Source organism: Ailuropoda melanoleuca, chromosome 1, assembly GCF_002007445.2.
Source record: "Ailuropoda melanoleuca isolate Jingjing chromosome 1, ASM200744v2, whole genome shotgun sequence".
Taxonomy (NCBI): Eukaryota; Metazoa; Chordata; class Mammalia; order Carnivora; family Ursidae; genus Ailuropoda; species Ailuropoda melanoleuca.
Window position 1 is genome coordinate 184,119,534 of NC_048218.1, and position 9,019 is coordinate 184,128,552.

Here is a 9,019-nt window from a genome sequence, read left to right on the forward strand (position 1 = left end):
CTTGTTTTCACATCCCTCTATGTATTTTGAGTAAGCGTAGAAATGAGCTTTTTTCTGTTTTCCACAAGATTAATTTCTTTACTCTTTTCCACTTCCAGCCCTTTGAAAACTAAGCAAGACAACAGAAACATATCCACCAGCCTCTGTATCAAGTCACTAAGAACAGTCTAACTCTTTTACAATGACTCATCCCCTTAAAGGTAAAAGTGTAGCTAATTCTTCCAGCAGGAGGTTGGGTTGAATTGCTTACCTCTAGCATCCGAGCATTATAATCAGCTGATTTTTTTGAACCATATAGCTTTCAGCAGCCATAGTCTAAGAATCAAGTCTGTACAACACTATATAACCCCCCATATTGAGTATTAATCTCTTTGAAAGGATTAATAATCCAATGTCCACCATCTTATTTTTCAGTGACATATTAGAAAATGTATTTAAAAAAAAAAGAAAACAAAATTTCTTCCCCCTCCTCTGCCCCTAAATGAATGAATTTTCCCCTGAGCTTTCACATTTCCAGCTTTGATTTTGGTTTCCTTGACTACAGTTGACCCACTTGATCACTGTTTCCCTGAAATCTTCCTTCTCTAAAAACATGATATTCTTATTTCCCCAGCTATAGTTTCACACTTATCCATCTCTTCCTCTCTTCTTGACCTATCCTGCAAGGTCAGTCAAAGCTCACTTTAATATTTTGTTCTCCCCTTTCCATGGATTCTCTATACTACCCATTCTTGCAGTTTTCAGCCATCACACTTACATTGGTAATTCCCAAAGTTTACAACTTATGTCTTAACATTTCATCCTTTCCAATCATCTATGTCAGAGGGCATGTCTTAGGGAACCTGTGACATCTGAAATGTAAGTAAGTCTTAAACCCAGCCAAATGACCCTACCCCTTTAACTGGCACCCTGAATCTGCCCCAAGTCAATCAAATGCTATCCTGCCCACCCTGCATTTGTATCTTCCTTTTCCTTTCCCTAGAAACCTCCTTCACTTCTGTTCATCTCCTCACTGGGACTGCTGCAAGGCCCCCAACTCTATGCTAAGCCTCTGGCTTCGGAGCCTGCCATTCTATGCTGTGTAGAGCTGCCAGCATTATCATTTTATCTCTTCTCTTACCGTGCCAGTCTCTTAGAATCTCTTTCTCTTGCCTATGACATCTCATCTAAATTCTTGAGTCTGGCATCTAAGGCCCTTCATCAATGGAGTCCACGATTCCCATGTTTTCTAGCCAAATAGCTCATTACTCTTCAACATACCATTGCTTTAGCTTCACCAAGTAAATGCTCACTTCCCACATATATCTTAATGATCCCCCTTGTGTTTTTTTCACAACCTCAAATTCCCTCCTTTTTCCTTTTTACTGGCCCATGCTTATTACTGGCCATACTTACTATCTTTGGCCATATAATTACCGGAGTATTGTCATTCCTGAGACTACAAAATTTCCCCTACTCTCAGACTATTTTTGGATTTGCCTTGATGGTCTCATGCTTAGCAGTCACCAGAGATAACTTCTATATGTTGCTGACAATCCCATATCATTATTCAAATAAATTGTAAACCTAAATGTAAACAAACAATGTATAATTTCAGATGAGTGGACTAACCCTTAAAATGCTTCCTTTATTCATGAAATCAACAAACATTTACTTAGCATCTACTATATGACAGTGACTATGACAGCAGCTAGGAATAAAATGATATATTTTAAAAACCCCTCTCAAATAAAAATACGCTCAATAACTTGAAAAGCTCCTCTTAAAAATTATTTTCCCATCCATAAGCAGGCACTGGTCATTTTTTAAGTGTAATTATCATTGGGTCATCTAAATATACGTTCTTTATTTCAAGAAGGCATTATCTAATAGTTAAAATAATTGCTTCATTCAACAAATATTCATTGAGTATCTACTAAATACAGAATGCATGAATGAGTGAGTTCCTTAAGGAGGGGACTTTGTTTGTTTGTTATCTTACTGTATCCTCTGTCAGAGGAAATGAACTTTACCCTTTCAAAAAAAATGTTGACAAAATATATAAGGACATGGAATTCTTGCTTTTAAGAGCATAAAAATTACCCTCAATGTTTAATAACATTGTGCTTAATGAAAATTCCAAACTCATCCTTCTAATAACATCAATGATCTGAATATCAACTCTTCTATCTTCAAAGGCAAACTTTCAAAACCTTATCCTCTCTCCACTCCCATATTGTAAAATTCTCTAGAAACATATAAATGTAATTTTCTTAACTTCTGAAAGAAAAAGATATTTTAAGCTGAAAGCAAGAATGGCATATTTATTTTATACAGCTGAACTGTTTACATAATTAAACTAATTAAGATTCCAACTAATTGTCACGGAAAGAAATCCTTTGGGTACTAAAAAGTGTTCTTAAAGTAAAATTATCACAATTCCTGAGTGAATGTGTTACATTTTAATTACCCTGCTAAGTTTCTAGACTCTTTTCTTTATACTTTCTTGATATAGGTCTGTTGGTTTCCCTTACATTATTTCCTTTATCAGTTTTACCAAGTAGTTATCCAGCAGCAATAAACCTATGAATTCCGCGTTGACCCCAAAGGCTTCAACCACATATGCAAGTGTCAATGACCTGGATGTGTCCAGCTGCTGCCTGTTAGTGCAGTGTCTCATTTCTCTTATATAACATATATGATGAACAGTTCTTTTTCACCTCTTAATAGCTATGTATTAGAAAAGCAGATAACAGTATTTGTGCAGTCAGAACTCTTAGAAGGCAGTCTCATGTTGGACAATGTCTGCTCTGTTTCTGACCTTATCTCTGAGATGGGTCTTTCTAAGGCAATCACTCTGACATGAGTAGCAAACAATACAGTTGTTCCATCGACCATTTGTTTACAGAATATGTATTTCTAAAATGTCAAGAAAGAGTCCCGCTGCCTGTTTGAAATTGTGAACTACAAAATTAGGGTCAATCCAGATTTTGTTTGGCCTGAATCTTATACTATATTGGGAGGCCCTCTACAAAGAAATACAGAAATGCAGGGCCACCTGGGTAGCTCAGTAAGTTAGGCAGCTGACTCTTGGTTTCAGCTGGGGTTGTGATCTCACATTGTGATCTCATGTTGGGCTCCGTGCTCAGTTTGGGGTCTGCTTGAGATTCTCGCTCCCTCTCCATTTGCCCCTCCTGCTCCTGCTCTCTCTCTCTAAAACAAATAAATCAATCTGGAAAAAAAAAAAAAGAAGAAGCAGCAGCACAGAAATGCAAAGACAATATTAGATACAAAAGTGGACATTTAGCTCTGTCTTCTCCACACTGGGAGCAGCTCTCCTGCCATTCCCATCCCCTGAAAATGTCCGCCTGTGCAAAGTTCGTCTTCACCCCCTTCTCGGTGAGGAGCAGCTCACTGTCTGCAGGAGAACCGATCACTGTCTGCAGTGGTGCTAAAACCACCGGAGACACTGACAGATCAGAGCCTCAGTAGCTGGCCAGCCCCACACCCCCTGACCTCTCTTATTCCTAACCACAGCTTCCAAACCAGCACCATTTCAAGAGACACTGACACAGCAGCCAAGTTCACTGGGGCTGGGGCTAGGGCTGTCACAGTAGGGGTGGCTGGCTCTGCGGCTGGAATTGGAACTGTGCCTGGGATCCTCATCATTGCCAGGAACCCCTCTCTGAAATAACAGTTCTCCTATGCCGTTCTGGGCTTTGCCCTCCCAAAGGCCATGGGGCTCTTTTGCCTGATGGTGGCCTTTCTCATCCTCTTCGTCATGTGACAGAGCCTCTCCACCTCCCATGGATCTTTCTTCCCTTCTTATCTGCCTTGTATGTTTCTTTTCCTATACCTCCCCAGGCATCCTGAAGAAAGTGGTTGGCTCAGGGTTTGATAGAGGGAAGACAAATAAATATTGCATTAGTAAGAAAAAAAAGTGGACACTTATGTAGAATAAGAAAACAAACCACCAAAAATTAATGCAGATCCAGACCCTTTTCTTTGGAGAACTCTTCAGCCATTTACCAGAGACATCAACAGAGAAATGCTTCTTGTTGGCAACCTGGCTTCTTCCCTCTACCTGAAACTCAGTAACTCTCAGAAACTCTCAGCACTCACCGGATGAGGCACCTGAAAGATGCATGGTGAATTTACTTCTGTGTAGTTGAAACAAACAAATGAACAGAACCTTCATACTCTTTTAGATGGTTTCTTCTATCCTAGTCTTGGCATTCTATTAAGCTTCTGGCCTTTTCTGAGTTGCCTATAATGTGATCATCATCTTTATTAAACAAGCCAATTTTTAAGCTGCAGAACATGGTGTCCAGGGACTACTGGATTCATGTCTCTACAAAGCTGTCACCACTCCCTCTTATCCCCCATTGTGCAGAGGAGGTCAGCATGACAGCTATGCAGGCTTCATTTTTGCTTCCCCAGATTCAGTCTGCGTCTTCCAAACTAACACCCAAGCATTTCAACTCTTTGTTTGCCTTTTTTGTTTTCTTGAACTTCTCCACGTCCACCATTAGCATGGCATTCAGGGCCACATACCCTCAGGACTAGGCAAGCAAAGGGTACTAAGTTCTTAGACAGGTCCTCCAGCTTCCAGGAGCACCTGTAGTTCAGCAGCTGAGCCAAGACATTTGCTGAAGCCAAAGAGAAACATTTCCGAAAGATATTTCTGATAGTAAAGCAAAATTTCCCTACGTAGTCTAGAGGACCATGGTGCAGTTTATAAAATACCCCAGTTTCACAAAAATTTCTATATTGCCTTTCTCTTGCATCTATAAATTTACAAAATGGCTTATAACAAAAGTATATTTTCTGATTTTAAATAGCGTACTTAAGCATACTATTCACCGGGAGATCCAAATAGTAATGCTAGGCTGCCGTTGGAGATTATCTCATACGGATGATGAAAATAAATTTTGCTTTAATATTTCAGATCAGGCTTTTAGGAATACTAGCTGGTACAGAGCCTCAGACTGGAGTTTGGCCCCGATGGACCTATTTCTAGTTTCTGGAAAAACTGTCTTCGTCAGTTAGTTCATGCTAGATAATTCTATTGAAGCTCATTAAGAAACTACTGGACATTTTTGTTATGGTTTATTTAAAGGTGTTGAGCTTTTTCTTTTAAGAAAAAAAATTGGTTTCCCTCAATTTTAACAATTCTAAAGCAAATTCAAAATAATACCAAGCTGTCTTTGTTAGAGCCTGCAGCACTGTTATGGAAAATGAGTAAAGGAAAATTTTCTCTTATATAATATTGCTAATCATTTAGCAGTTAAATTGGCTGGAAAAACCAGCCTCCCAAGAGAATAATGCTCATTTTGGACGGTACATTCTGGTATGTTCTGGAGTGGATCAATCCCTTATCAGTGTCTGTTAATAGTAGAAATTTATACATAATGTGCTTGTTATTGCTATTTTCTTTGTACCATTTTAAAATAAGTCCCCCAAATAAAAAACTGGGTCATTCCTATTAGTGCATATAGGATATAAATAGCTAATACCTTCTAAACATATATTGCTATCAGATAACCTAGGACATTTTTTCCAAGGTGAGCATTTTGCGATCCTACTCTATTACTATACAGATATAGAAAGCACATTAATAAATCTGCCCTTTGAGAAAATATCCCAGTGGTTTTCCTTTTGGGAATGAAGCCTTAGATCAGTGACCTTCCAAGTATAACTCAAGGACTGATATGAAGGGCCTCCTCACTATTTAGAAACTTATTAACTATTAAAGTTTATTAATACTTTCCATTTATAAACCAAAATTACTTTGTTGGAAATTTTTTTTTAAGATTTTACTTATTTATTTGACAGAGAGAGAGAACACAAGCAGGGGGAGCAGCAGAGGGAGAGGGAGAAGCAGGCTCTCCCCTGAGCAGGGAGCCAGACGTGGGGCTAAATTTTTCTAAATGCTTTAACGCAGCATTCGGTTAAGAAGCCTGGATGCCATGCTATGCTTGACAATGTTGTAAAGTCCTACTGGACACATCCCTTCATGCAGTTAAGATTCCTATAATTTTCTAGTAGAATTTTACACTACTATCAGTGTATTGTCAGTGTAGCTTTTAGTCGATTACAGCATTTACTTACTACTTAATATTATATTATTCATTTTACTTTATTATCATTTTTTTGTTATAAATTGTTTTGGTTTTTCTCTCCTTTAGTTTGTACTGATGCAGATTTTCATAAGCATAGGAAAAGGGTCCCTAAGTGATGCAGAGAGTATCCTAAAGAAAGGAAGCAGATTACCAATATAACAAGTCTCTGTCCAGTTGGCAGTTAGAAATGAGTAATCCTTGTACACAAATCCAATACCAGTCATTGGGAGCCAGTCAATGATCTGTTTTTAGACAATCTACCCCAATGGATTGTCAGCATTGTAAAATTTGGCACTATTTGTCAAGCATGGTTTAGTACCAGGAAATGAGTTTGCAGTATTGAGATCCTTAAGTAGTCCTAAGGCTAAAGAAAAATAGTATGTCTTTTTTTGAAAGTTAGCTGGCCTTCCAGTGTACGCCGTCTGTACTCCAGCCTTCATCTCAGTTCTACTTTTGTGTAAGCTCAATTTTAAAAGTGAGGCCCAACAAAAGATCACTGAATATCGTTTTCGTGGAGACAGGAACTTTCTTTTCTAAGAACAGTGTGATATGGGGTTTCAGATTTCTCACTGTCTGGTCTGTTGTGGGGTTTTCTATCTACAATGTTAGCTAACAGTCAAGTACAGTTACCCCGGAAACCAATGGATCTATTATAAGGAACTGGTACCAAAGGAAGCGGGGTGGCTCCAAATGGAAAGGTGTGTTTTCCGTTGCTTTAGTCCTATGCGTAAGTTTATTAGCAAATTGTAGCTATGCATGGGACTCATATAATGGAGTGACTAAGGTGGCAAGCATTAAAATTAGGAATAGGGTCCTTATAATAACTTAGTTAAAGCCTTACATAAGCAACAAAGGAAATAAAACGTCCAGAAAAATAAAGAACAAAATAATGCACATTAAAGCATTATAATCTACAGTACTATTCTGTGAATCTTGGGGGAAAGCTGTCTACGTATCACCTAGTCATCTATTTGGCCCAAGATCTTGAGTTAAAATTATCTCCTTCTGAAGATTGTCTGCCTCTGGAGATATCCAAAGAATCTTCATCTTGACATCTCTGCTAAGGACCATCTCCTAGTGATTCAAAGATAGTTTGTGCCTCTTTATTTGAGAGACATGAATCCAAGGATCAACCACTTGGAATTTTATTGCTGTTCTAGTTGTGAACAGTACTGACTGGGCTCTTTCTAGAAGAACTGATCTCAGGTTTTAGACCATTCAAGGGTTGTTTAGAAGGAATATAAGAAAAGACTGCTCAAATCTCTCTCCCTTTTTTTTTTTTTAAGATTTTATTTATTTATTTGACAGAGAGACACAGTGAGAGAGGGAACACAAGCAAGGGGAGTGTGAGAGGGAGAAACAGGCTTCCTGCCGAGCAGGGGGCCCAATGTGGGGCTCGATCCCAGCACCCTCGGATCATGACCTGAGCCGAAGGCAGACACTTAATGGCTGAGCCACCCAGGCACCCCAAGATGGCTCAAATCTCTTGATAAAAATATTGCATGTACTCCATGAATCTTCTGTAATATTGGACTATGTATTTTTTTTAGTAAATGGGGTCCAGAATTTCAAGTTAAGTTTCTAGATACATGAATCAATCATTATTAACTGATATGGTAGAGTCAATGAATCCCAGAGGGAGTTGATCTCAATGGCAATATCTTAAGTTTTAGAAGTCTGAGAGTCTCTGAGAATTTTGCCAGTTTGAGTTCTATAGTTCTGTTTGTTCTTTCTTCCTTTTCTAGAGCTTGGGGGCAATACGAACAGAAAAGTTTCTAAGTGGCAGGATTTTGCAAAGCTTTTCAACAACAGTCACAATAAAATAGGTGCTCTTGTCACTAGAGCGATAGATTAGAAATTCCTAGGTCAGGAACACAAAATTAAGTAATATTTTTGATACTCTTTCTAGCTCTCCAGGGAGAAAATGCTTCAAAAATCCTGAGAATAAGCAATGACCAGAACATATTAAAAATCTACTGGGCCAATGCAATAGAACAGAAAGCTCAGAAATAAACTCATGCATATACAATCAACTGATTTTTAATAAGAGTGCCAAGAATACACAATAGGGGAAGAATAGTCTTTTCAATGAATGGTGTTAGGAAAAGCTCTCTGCCACCATTTGAGGATACGAATAGAAGCAGCAGTATGGAATCAGGAAGACAGCCCTCATCAGAACTGACCATGTTGGCATCCTAATCTCAGACTTTCTAGCTCCCCAAAATGTGAGATATAAATGTCTATTGTTTAAGCCATGCAGTCTATGTTATTTTTGTTACAGAAGCTTAAACTGACTGAGACAAGGAAACTCTGATTCTCATCACCAATTCTGATGTGTGGGTTTTTCACCCACACCAAGAAATTTTCTGACACCAGCTGGATATTCTACAGTTCAGTTCAGATCTGACACTAGCAATACCAGATCCCACTTATATTAGGAATCTAAAATAGTCAAACTCATAGAATGGTGGTTACTGGGGGCAGGGTAGAAGGGATGTTGGTTGAAAGCACAAAGTTTCAATTATGTGAGATGAATAAGTCCTAGAGATTTACTGTACAGCATCATGCCTACAGATAACAATAATGTATATAGTCTTAAAAATTTGCTAAGAAGGTAGATCTTTTATAGTATCCTTCTCACAAAAATAAATAGAGCAAGAAGAAATTTGTGGAGGAGATAGATACATTTATGGCATAGATTATGGTGATCTTTTACTGCTTTATATTTATCTCCAAGCTCATCAAATGGTATACATTAAATATGTACAGCTATGTGTATGTCAATTATACCTCAACCATGAATAGAGGGTTGAAACTCTCAGTCCTACCACTGGTTTCCAGGACGGGGAGAGGGGCTAGGTTGGCCTGGTGTCTGATTCAACTTCACCAAAATAATCAGAACCAATATGTTACTATAG

General features: G+C 38.4%; 1 pseudogene; it reads left to right on the plus strand.

The window, feature by feature from the left end:
* The first annotated feature begins 3,339 nt into the window (after window positions 1-3,339).
* Window positions 3,340-3,766, plus strand: LOC100464922 (annotated as a pseudogene).
* Window positions 3,767-9,019: the final 5,253 nt, after the last annotated feature.